The following is a 10,270-nucleotide window of genomic DNA, read 5'->3' on the forward strand; positions in this document are numbered from 1 at the left end:
TAATTTCAATCCAATACACTTTTTGTAAAATTCAGCAAATGTTTCCTTATGCTTCGCTTGCTCTCTGGTCTGTTTGCATGCTTGAATAAGTCTGGTGTTTGTACTCAGCCCTGGTTTTGTAAATAAAAACCACACAACACTATTCCAGCTAATCAGCAAAAGTGGGCATTCATGCTCAGAATGCACTGAATGGGGGAGTGAGGGGGACTGTGTATCAAATCAAATCAAATCAAATTTTATTTGTCACATAGTCATACACAGTATAACTTGCAGTGAAATGCTTTTCTGACAGTCTGCCCACATCAAGCTATACAATAAAAATCTACATTTAAACTTAACTAAACCTTAACTTAATGAAGTAAAGTGCAAAAGTGCAAAAGAAAAATAAAAGAAAAATGAAGAAAATAATAATAGAATAAGTTACATTTAAGTTAAAGAATAGAATATAAAAATATGAAAATATAGAAATATAAGCAAAAAAAAAAAAAAAAATACAGAATACAAATATACAAATATATATACAGAGATGAAATAGTGCGTGTCTGTGTGTATATATATATATACATACATATACATATGTACATATTTATCTGTATGTGAGTGTATGTGTGAGTTAAAAGGAAATATTTTTATTGTTGTCCGTAGTGTGTTTTCCGTGAGCCATGGTTGTGTATTGTAGTGAGTGAGGGTCCAGTTTGTGTATGTAGATACTTTGATTTAGTGTCCTAAGTTCCTGTCCCCATTCAAGGCACGGATGGCTTGTGGAAAGAAGCTCCTCCTCATTCTCTCTGTGTTAGCCTTCAGGGTTCTTAAGCGTTTCCCAGAGGGCAACAGAGAGAACAGTCCATTGTTGGGATGACTGGGGTCCTTCACAATCTTCTTGGCCTTGGTCCAACACTGCTTCTTGTAGATGGACTGCAGGTCAGGAAACTCCATCCTAGTGATTCGCTCTGCTGAACGTCTCACTCGTCGTAGCGCTTGCCTGTCCTGCTTGGTGCTGTTCCCAAACCAGACTGTTATGTTCCCCGTGAGGATGCTCTCGATGGTGCAGGAGTAGAAGGATCGTAGTACCTTGGAGGGCAGTCTGAAGTCCCTCAGTCATCTCAGGTGGTATAGGCGCTGACGAGCCTTCTTCGTTATGGTGTTGATGTGGCAACTCCATGACAGGTCCTGAGAGATGGTCACTCCAAGGTATTTGAAGCTTCCTACCCTATCCACCGCCGTTCCACTGATGTGGACAGGTTGGTAGCTCCTCTGCTGTTTCCTGCTAAAGTCCACAATCAGCTCATTCGTTTTGCTGGCATTTAGCTGGAGATTATTATCCTGGCACCAGTTCTCCAGGGTTCTAATCTCTTCCAGGTAGGCCTTCTCGTTATTTCCTGAGATCAGGCCCACCACAACTGTGTCGTCAGCAAACTTAATGATGTTGGTGGAGCTGGAAGTGGCTTTGCAGTCTGAGGTGTACAGCGAGTACAGCAGAGGGCTAAGGACACAGCCCTGAGGGGCTCCGGTACTGAGGGTGAGGGTGGGTGAGACATGCTTGCCTACCCGAACAGCTTGTGGTCTGTTAGTCAGGAAGTTGGAGATCCAGTCACAGATGGATGGGTGGAGACCTAGATCTTCCAGCTTTGTGGTGAGTCTTGAGGGAATAATAGTGTTAAATGCTGAACTGTAGTCCACAAACAGCATTTTAACATAATTACCCCTCCCAGCATCCAGATGTGTCATCGATGTGTGGAGAAGGTGAGCGATGGCATCATCTGTGGAACGGTTTGGACGGTATGCAAACTGAAACGGGTCCAGGGTGTCGGGCAGCGTGGATGTGATGAAGTCTCTCACCAGCGTCTCGAAGCACTTCATCACGACTGATGTGAGGGCGACTGGGCGGTAGTCGTTGAGGCAGGCTGGCTGTGGTTTTTTCGGGACAGGAACGATGATGGACTGTTTGAAGCACGATGGAACAATCCCCTGCGTCAGTGAGAGATTGAAGATGTCCGTGAATACCGGGGCTAGCTGATCTGCACAGGCTTTTAGGACTCGACCACAGATGCCATCGGGTCCCGCAGCCTTCCTGGTATTCACTCTTCTGAACACCCGCCGTACATCTCTCTCTGTGATGGTGAAGGCTCTTTGTTCTCTGACGTGCTCCTCTATATCAGCTGTGCCGGTGTCACTGTAGTTAACGTTGCCGGCTGCAGCATCAAAGCGAGCATAAAAGGTGTTTAGCTCGTTCGCCAGAGATAAGTCTGCACTTCCCAGTCCACAGGGTGGGCTCCTATAGTCCGTTATTGTTCTCAGTCCCTGCCACAGGCTCCTAGAGTCGTTTTGCTGGAACTGGGACTCTAGTTTCCTTCCGTAGCGCTGCTTCGCCTCCTTTACCGCCTTCCTTACTCCATATGACGCAGACTTGTATTCCTGCATATCTCCGCTGATCAGTCCCGTGTTGTAGGCAGCAGTGCGGGCATTCAGAGCCTCCCGGATGCTTTTATCCACCCAGGGCTTCTGATTGGGAAATGTTTTGATTGTAGATTTCTGGACGGTGTCGTCCGCTTCTTTCCCGATAAAACCCACGACCGCTTCCGTAAACATGTTGACGTCATCGGAGCTGCGCCGGAACATGTCCCAGTCCGCGTCATCAAGAGCGTCCTGCATTGCGGCCACTGATTGGTCCGTCCAGCGCTCGACCTCTCTCACCACCGGAAGCTCTTGCTTCAGCCTTTGTTTATATTTTGGTAGGAGAAAGATGGCGGCGTGGTCTGACTTTCCAAACGGTGGTACTGACTGCGCTTTGTAGCTGTCTTTGTGTGTGGTGTAGCAGTGATCTAAAGTCCGGTGGCCCCGGGTGGGGCTGGTGATGTGTTGGTGAAAGTTCGCTGCCACACTTTTGAGGTTGGCGTTGTTAAAATCCCCAACAACAGTGAGTGCAGCGTCCTTATGGTGGGTTTGGATCTGTGTGAGTGTCGTGAAGCTCACACAGCGCGGTGTCCTTCTGTACATCGGGTGGAATGTACACTGTACAGACGATGACCGAGGTGAACTCCCGAGGAAGATAGAAGGGACGAAACTTTAGGGCAAGCAGTTCCAGGTTTGGTGTGCAGGAGCGTACGAGGGTCACAACATTAGCACTGTCGCACCACTTGTTGTTCACCATGATACATACTCCACCACCTCTTGACTTCCCCGACTCCACGGTTCTGTCCATGCGATGTACCGAGAAGAACTCGGCCGGCTGGCTGGCGTGGTCCGGTATCGCTGGGTTCAGCCATGTCTCGGTGAAACAGAGGAGGTTGCAGTCCCGAATGTCTCTCTGGAACTTGATTCTGGCCCGGAGGTCGTCGAGTTTGTAGTCTAGAGACTGGACGTTGGCTAGGAGAATACTAGGCAGAGGTGCCCTGTGTGCCCTGGCTCTCAGTCTGTCTCTGACGCCGGCTCGCTTTCCTCGGTGTCGCTTCTTGTGGAGTTCGGCGTCCCGTCCTTTGTCCTCCTTCAGGATTTCTCTCGGCCAGCTTGGATCCGGAGTTAGCAGCGATTTAAGGTGAGTGAATTGTAAATTAACAGAAAGAAGAGTCTCTCGGTCGTATACAATACGAGCCATGATGAAAAGGGTTGAATAAAATAGCTAAAAACACTAAATTTAACTAAAAAAAAGCTAGATGTGGTCAGAGCAGTCGTTACGGCGGCCGTCGTCAGCGGCGCCATCTTGAAATCTATCTATCTGGCACATGCTAGGTGTTGAACTACATACATTGTCAAAAGACATGGTGGAAAAACAGTTTAAACATCAAGTTGTTTTTCAGAATGCTACACAGCGCTTTTAATGCTCTAATGCTAATGCTCCCTATAATGGGACAGCATGTCAGCATGTTAAAATTGTGGAGGTCAATTAGAGCACACATGCCCAGAGCAGTGGACAGCCATCACTGTGGCAAGTTAAGGGCTTTGCCCAAGGGCCCAACAGTGGCATTGCATTTTACAATTACATTTTCATTACTTTAAATTAAATCTGCTTTTCTTTCAGGTGTATTTGCTGCTGATCATATTAAACCAGATGAGACTGATGTTTTAAGTACAGAGGGAGAATCTGTTACACTGAAATGCTCTTATGACTCAAGCAGTCAAAATGTTCTACTATACTGATACAGACAGTATCCTAACAGAGCTCTACAATATTTACTGTATAAAGGTGCTTAATCACGGAGTAGTTATGTTGACATTGCAGACCATAAATTTAAACCTATTACATCCAGCTCATCCACTGAACTCACTGTTGAAGCAAGACTGGTAGATACAGCCCTCTACTTCTGTGCTCTCAGAGATATAGCCCAGTGACACTGTCTCTGAGAAGCTTTACATAAAAAGCTCACACCTGGTCACTTTACGCAGCTACACTGTACAAAACATTTCTTGTGACTCTATATAAATTATACAAATAAGTTGAACATTTTTGTTTTCAGGAGGGGGAGCTGTTTCACTTTTTCATGTTCACCTTCAGCTTCCTCACATTTAAGGACATAATGTCATTGTGTAAGGTCTGAAAGAACCCCAAAGGAAGGACCTGCAGTATCTCCCTATGCCACAACGCATGCAAAGGAACCTATCACTAAAGGAGCTTAGTCAGTAATATAAATCTGAATGTATTTCTTAGTTTCACTTAATTTTTTCTAATCTGGATTCTGGAAGGTTTCGCTTCTGAATCAACTGTTTGGATGTAAAGTTCTTCCCAGTCAGAAACACAATTGTCAACAAACACAGCTCATATCATAGTTAAGGTTAAATGGGACCACCCTGTTGTCTCTGTACTTTTGTTTGCAGGCCATTGTGTTGGCCTATCTGTGTTGTTGCCATTAATTGAATCTTTGTTTCTCTTAAAAACTACTAAACTATCAAATCTTTCATTCCAATAATTAAAGATATCAGCTGACATTGTTTCAGCTGACATTGAAGTTTATGATAATCAGATTAAAACATTATACCATAAGTTTCCAATATAAAAAGTTTTAACTTTTTCATAAGATGTGCATATATGTATATACTGATGCTTAACATTGTAGTACTATGCCAGAAGTGATATTTGATTACATAGATACAAATGTTTTTTACACCATTTGGCTATATTCTGAAATTGGGTACACTGTCACTTTAAGAGCTAATCAGGTATAGTGCTGGGTCAGAGACATGTTTAGACAGTGAAAAGTGAGTGGCAGTAGAATACTGGTAGCAACACAGTTTTCTTACTATGTTTTAGCATTATGGTTTGTGTTGCATGTTTTGTTTTTAATTTTCCATTACATGTAGAGTCAATAATTGTTCATTTGTACACAGAGTCCGGTGGAACCTATGCAGATAGGTTTGTATATATACTGCTTGTGTAAATATACTGACAATAAGTGTACAGTTTGTAATCCAGACAAATCTTAGTAACGTCTCGAAGGTTCTATGTGAAAAGAATGTTTCTTTCCAGAGCTGCATTCCGCTGGCTTACAACAGTTGCACTGACTAATGTAGGAGGAGTCTTTACTTGAAAAGTCGCACCCAAATCTGCCCTCATTATCTGAACACAGGAGTCACCATTATGTTCCTGTGCTCTTTGGCTGCATTTATAATCATACTTGGTAAGACTAGTTAACTACATCTTTGTCTATGTGAAATATATTGATCTATTGCTTGTTTTTGGCTTTGTGTTGATGTGCCTGAGTGTGTCTTGGTATTTTTTTTTTTTATGCAGAGAATGTTTCAACACAGTCAATAGCACCATTGGAAAACCAAATGCATGTTTTTCAAGATGGGACCGTTACTCTCTCCTGCAAGTATGATGGTGGAGTGGAGAATCTGCAGTGGTATCGGCAGTATTTTGGATCCAAACCAGAGTATTTGCTGATGATAGTTCCAGATGCAAACCTAACAGACGCTTCTTTTCCACGACTCAAAGTTATAGTATGTGTAACTAAAAAAAGGTTGGATCTAGAGATCTCCTCTGCTGCAGTATCAGACTCTACTACTGTATTCACGGCATTCACTTTTAATTCAATACGACTGTAAACCATTAGAAATGAAATGACGAAAAATTCTAACATGAAGAAGGAAGAAACAAACTCTTGAAATTTAAATATAGATTTGATTTGTATGCTACTTTTAGACATAAGTCTGTTTTCAATGGTTCTCCAGCCATTTCATGTTGGGGGCTTCGCCCCTGATAACAGACAGCTACTGCTGAACCCTCAGAATAAACACTAACCTTCTGGCCATGGAGTAAGAGTTGAGGAGTAAGATGGAGTACATGGAGTAAGGAATTGTTAAAGCGGAATTGAGATAAAAGGTAGTGTTGAGAAGGGTATAATGCACTGTATGGGTAAATAAATCACTTTTGTTTCATACAACTACAGGTGTACACCAAATAAAGATAATTATAGAAACAAAGATATTTGGTACACATGCGATTTTCAAAATGAGATTTTTGCCAAATACACACAACCTGTCTGCCATGCCCTCAATGTGCATACAACACACCCATAAATAATTAAGAGACTTAGCATAAGGGATACCTCTAGGGCAAGGCCTCCTCCTGCCTCCAGGGGGAGGCCCAGAGTCACATCAGCCAGCAATTAACCCCAATGCACCACACCTGGGTAAAATGCTATATAAGCACTCAGATCCAGTTGCCCACTGCTGGATTTTTTGACTCTTGTTGAGTGCTTACATCAGCCATCTTCTCGAGTTGAAGGCAGAGTGGGTCTCACCCTCCTTTGTGTGTTCCCTGTGTCTGTGCAGTGTCTGTGTGTGTGCGCGTTTTTGCACACATACACTCGTTTAACAGAGGAAGGCAGGAGTGTCTGCCTTCCTCGTAACCGTATTTCTTTCAGGATGTCCTTTTATCTTTAGTTTTTCATTTTCCTCTAGGTTTTCGAGGTGGCCAGTGTTCTACCCTGGCAGCCTTTGTTTTTTTTTCCCACCTTTTCCCCCACATTAGACATTGCATTTGTTTTATTGGTAGCTCACTTAGTAGTGTGTCGGCCCGCCAACACGGCCTGAGACAGTAGGGAGGCACGAGCAGGCCCTGCAGCAGATTCTTTTCTCAGCTGCAGGGTCTGACAAATCTAGTAGCACAACTTACTAGCCAGCAAACTCCTAAAACTTGGACGTGGACCAGGAGGCTGTAAAGGGTTCCTCCTTCAATGCTCACTGGCTTTTGAGCAGCATTCATCCCGCTTTCTGTCAGAGCGTGCTAAGGTGGCGTACATCATCGTACATTAGCCTGGTAAGATTCTCTAATTTTGTGTGGGAGCAACCAACCCCATGTATGTGCCTCCACGGCCCCGTTTGCAGCTGCACTGTCGCGAAGGCAGGTGCCTCTACTGTGGGATCTCTGGGCATCTTCGCGCTGCTTGCCAATGTGATCGGGGGAGGGGACACCACTGTGGAGGGGAGACCACTGACGGACCTGTCGCTTCTCCCTTTGGGCCCAGGGGTTGTTTGAGGTCAACCTGTCTGCCTTTTTGGACTCGGGAGTGGCAGGGAACTTTCTGGGTGCCAGCCTCACCAGAAAGCTGGCCCTGCTACTGGTCCCCTTGAGGGAGCCTATGCCCATAGCAGCTATAGATGATCAGTCACTGGAGCCCGGGGTGGTGTCCCACCAAACAAACCCTCTCACGCTGCGGCTTCTTCTTCTTACCACTTATGACCTTAGCCTTTGAGGCACTGCAGCAGGCCTCCATCTTCAGGCTGGACCTGTGCAGTGCCTACAACTTGGTCAGGGTCAAAGAGGGTGATGAGTGGAAGACTGTGTTTATCACCGCGTCTGGGCACTACGGCAATCTTGTCATGCCATTCGGTTTGATAAACGCACCCGCCATCTTCCAACAATACATCAACAAGGTCCTCAGGGAGCCTTTGGACAGGTACGTTTTCATCTGTTTGGATGACATCCTCATCTATAGTAAGTCGTAGACTAACACGTCACCCACATCCGGCGGGTTCTCCAGTTGCTCCCTGAGAATCACCTGTTCATCAAACTGGAGAAATAACAGTTCCATGCGTAGACAATCTCCTTTATGGGCTTTGTCATGTCCAATAACACCCTGTGCATAGACCAGGCCAAAATCAAGGCCGTGGAAAACTAGCTCAGGCCAACCTCTGTAGGCCTAGTCCAGTGCTTCCTGGGATTTGCCAACTTCTTTTGACGGTTTGTGAGGAATTCTGGTCCATGGAAGCCCAGGAAGCATTCGATACTGTAAGGTGCCTGTTGACCACGGCCTCAGTTTTTCAGTTGCCTGACCTGGAACTTCCGTTGTCGTAGATGTGGACGCCTCTTAGGTAGGCATGGGTACAGTCCTCTCCCAGCGATCTGGCCCCAGCCAGAAGCTGCACCCCTGTGCCTACTTCTCCCACCGCCTCACCCCTGCTAAACGGAATTACAATGTGGGTGACCTTGAATTACTGGCGGTCAAGCCTGCACTAGAGGAGTAGAGACACTGGCTTGAGGGAGAAAAACATCCCTTTCTGGTATGAACGGACCACAAGAATTTGGCCTACATCCAGCAGCCCAGACGTCTTTATCCACGCCAGACCAGGTGGGGATTTTTCTTCACTCGATTTCGTATTATTGTTCCGATCGGACATCAGTCCGATGCTCTCTCTCGCCAGTGGGAAACACCTCCTCTATCGAACATGCCCACAACTATAGAAAAGACACACTGACGCCCTAAATCAAGCAGTGCGGTGCGTTTGACAATTAAAGCCCTCTTTATGAGCTTATTCAGTCTTTTCTTATCTGCCGTCGAGATGCTACTGCCCCAGCAGACCACTCCATAAAAGATGGCAGATGCCACCACTGTGTCGAAGAAAGTCCTCAAGAGTGCTCCCTGCACTCCAAAGGACCTCAGTCTCCTCAGCAGGTACAGTCTGCTCTGGCCTTTCTTTTCCACTGCCTTTTATGGTACTATTTGGGCTTCAAATTATGTCGCTTTAAGGCTATTTTAGGGTGTCTTAACAGTGTTTGGTAGATACCAGATACTGGTTGCTGAACAGAGGTCACTTTATCTTGTCCATCTAATAATATTGACAGGGCTATGAAAATATAGGTTGTTTGTTTTTGTAATATAGCTGTCTTTTATTAAAACTGCATGTTTAGTCTTTTTGTTTTTTTGAAAATGTTGCTGTTAATTTTTTTGAAATTTTGCTGTTAATAAATTGTTAAATACATTATGAGTTTGCGGTCCAGAGCCGCAGTCCATAGGCTTCAAGTTCAAGGACTCTTATGTTGATGTTTATGTCACGTGTCATGGACTTTTAGTTCTGCATTCATGTTCACGTCAGTTCACCACAGACTTTTATGTTGACAGCTAACGCCATGTTTTCTGTTGTGTTCACGTGTATTTCATTTACATCCATTGATTCATTGATTCATTGACTCCTCGTTGCAGAGAATTTGCGGTTTCTGAGCCGACCTGGAGTGTCGGCGTCTGTCTAAGGAATCTAAGGTCGAGTAAGGTCTTCACGAGGACGTCTGAGAGAGTCCGTCACGTTATCCCGGTTCATGAGTGGTTCAGATGGACACCCAGGTATTTAAGAGTCCACACTCTCGATGTTTATACCCTGGATGTTCACTGAGGAAATCCACCACCAGTTCTTTGTTTTTTCTTGCGTTTATCTGAAGGTGGTTCAGCAGACACCAGTCAACAAAGTCCTGAATCAGTTCTCTGTACTCGCTGTCCTCCTCATTGGTTATGAGGCCGACGATCGCTGAGTCATCAGAGAACTTCTGTAGGTGACAGGTCGGTGAGCTGTACATGAAGTCAGCAGTGTACAGGGTGAAGAGAAACGGTACCAAGACTGTTCCTTGAGGGGCTCCTGTGCTGCTGACCACCATATCACAGACACAGTCCCGTGCCCTCACATACTGTGGTCAGTTGGTGAGGTAGTCCAGTATCCAGTTTGACAGGTAACTGTCCACTCCACAATGTCCCAGCTTGTCCTTTAGGAGGCCTGGCTGTATGGTGTTAAAAGCACTGGAGAAATCAAAGAAGGTGATCCTCACAGTGCTGCCGGGCTTCTCCAGGTGAAAAAGAGCTCTGTGTAGAAGATAGATGCCAGCATCATCCACCCCGATGCCAGGTTGGTAGGCAAACTGAAGAGGGTCCATGTATGGGCTCACCAGAGGGTGGATGTGGTCGAGGACCAGCCTCTCCAGTGACTTCATCAGATGAGAAGTCCGTGCCACTGGCCTGTAGCTGTTTAGGTCCTTCGGGTGCTGTGTTTTGGGCACAGGTACCAC

Source organism: Salminus brasiliensis, chromosome 9 (genome assembly GCF_030463535.1).
Source record: "Salminus brasiliensis chromosome 9, fSalBra1.hap2, whole genome shotgun sequence".
In the NCBI taxonomy this organism is placed as follows: domain Eukaryota; kingdom Metazoa; phylum Chordata; class Actinopteri; order Characiformes; family Bryconidae; genus Salminus; species Salminus brasiliensis.